The sequence below is a fragment of the Dipodomys spectabilis genome, unplaced genomic scaffold (genome assembly GCF_019054845.1).
Source record: "Dipodomys spectabilis isolate Male_0828 unplaced genomic scaffold, ASM1905484v1 ptg000002l, whole genome shotgun sequence".
NCBI lineage: Eukaryota > Metazoa > Chordata > Mammalia > Rodentia > Heteromyidae > Dipodomys > Dipodomys spectabilis.
Window position 1 is genome coordinate 14,957,904 of NW_024870679.1, and position 1,668 is coordinate 14,959,571.

The following is a 1,668-nucleotide window of genomic DNA, read 5'->3' on the forward strand; positions in this document are numbered from 1 at the left end:
GGACCTGAGTTGCTGTTTTCAAAGGTATGGATATCTTTTGTTGAATTTTTGTTAAATTTGTTAAAAATAATGAAATATACTCTCCAACAATTTAAGGAATAATGTCAGGATAACTTTTGGTTTTCATTTTGGCTCTTTTTAAGTATGTGACATGCAGAAAAATTCTGTTAAGATATTAAGGACTGTGGTATGCACTTTTTAATCTGTGCTTCTTGGTGCCAGGAATACAGAGGTTACCAAAATTGATTCTTGCATCAAAAAAATGGAAATATGATGACAACATCCATTACAGTGAACAAATGGTAATTGTGCCCCATGAATCTGCATTTTCAATTAAGCCCTGATTAATTTCCTCCAGGTTAATAATTTACAGTGAACTTTATTTTTCCCCTTGGTTAAATTCTTTCCTGTCATTTGTGAGGTATTCCTAAATAACATTACACTAGGATAATATAAGAACAAAAACACTTGGTTCCATTAAAGGTTCACTTCCAGAGAACTGATAGATTACAGCACATTAATAGTAGGAGACTTCAATACTCCACTCTCACCACTAGATCATCCAAAAAGATCATTTTCAAGTGCTCCAAGTTCTCTGTTGAGCTATTTACCCCACTAAAAATACCACAAGTAAATATTCTTTTTTCCTATCTTCCTAAAAGTGCAGCTTAAAAATAGAATGATCTCTCTGTCTCTCTCTCCCTCTCTTTCTTTCTCTCTCTTTTCTCTTTCTCTCTCTTTCTGCCTTACATTGTGTGGCTTGCTTGATTGATTGAAGCTCTACTACTTCAGTAAGCCTGCCCAACAGTACATACTAAAGGTTATCTATCTTTTGGGTTGTTGTAGATGAGTGCTAGACAATTTGAATCCAAATGAAGTAAGAAGCATTGGTAACAATAAGTACATAGTTAGGATGAAAGGTGGTGTAAGTGGTCTTGGGTTTTTTTTGGGGGGGGGGTTGTTTGTTTTTGGTTACATGTACTGTGTATATGTAAGGAGTCCATTTGCCAGGAAGAAAGATAAAACCAAGGTATAAGAGGGGATACTTTAAATATGGTAGTCAAGATAGAACTAGCAAACAAGGTGATGTGGAAGAGTATATGTTCAGAGATTATTTCTATAGTACTCTACTAAGAAATCTCACTGATGGTGTAGAGTACCAGAAGCCAGGAAGAGGAGAGGCAGAATTCTCTCCAGAGTGTGAAGTCAGCTCTTGGTGTTGCTTTCCTGAAACTGCCATTTGCCATTGATGATTGTTCTTCTGTCCTTTTGGGAGAGTAAGAGGGAGAAGACACAGTCTGAGTGGCTTCTTATCTTTTTGTGCTGTAAGGAAAGATGTATACTATAGTTTTGTCAAAGAAATGGTGCTATGTCCTGTTGATATAGCTAACCAGTCCTGGATAGTTAGGAGTTAAGTGGTACTTCCTGGCCAGGCTCTTTTTCAGGTGGGATCTCTCCTGCCTTTTTGATGAGTTACCATTGGTTAAGGTTTGGAGGTTTATGCTGCGACTCTTGGCATAAGCCACTCAAGCTGTTAATAACTTTATTGATAAATAAAATATCTGCTTGGTCCGAGGCCTCTGGCACGTGATATGTGACTAGTGGAAACTGTATGTTTACTTTTTAAGAAGAGCTAAAGGCAGTAATTCATGAAAATTCAGTGCAAAT

The 1,668-nt window shown here is 36.9% G+C and overlaps 1 non-coding gene across 1 annotated transcript; it reads left to right on the top strand.

The window, feature by feature from the left end:
* The first annotated feature begins 1,092 nt into the window (after positions 1-1,092).
* On the top strand, positions 1,093-1,307 carry LOC122113068. Its single transcript, XR_006148369.1, has one exon. It is a non-coding gene; the product is annotated as a small nucleolar RNA U3 (small nucleolar RNA).
* The last annotated feature ends 361 nt before the right edge of the window (positions 1,308-1,668 follow it).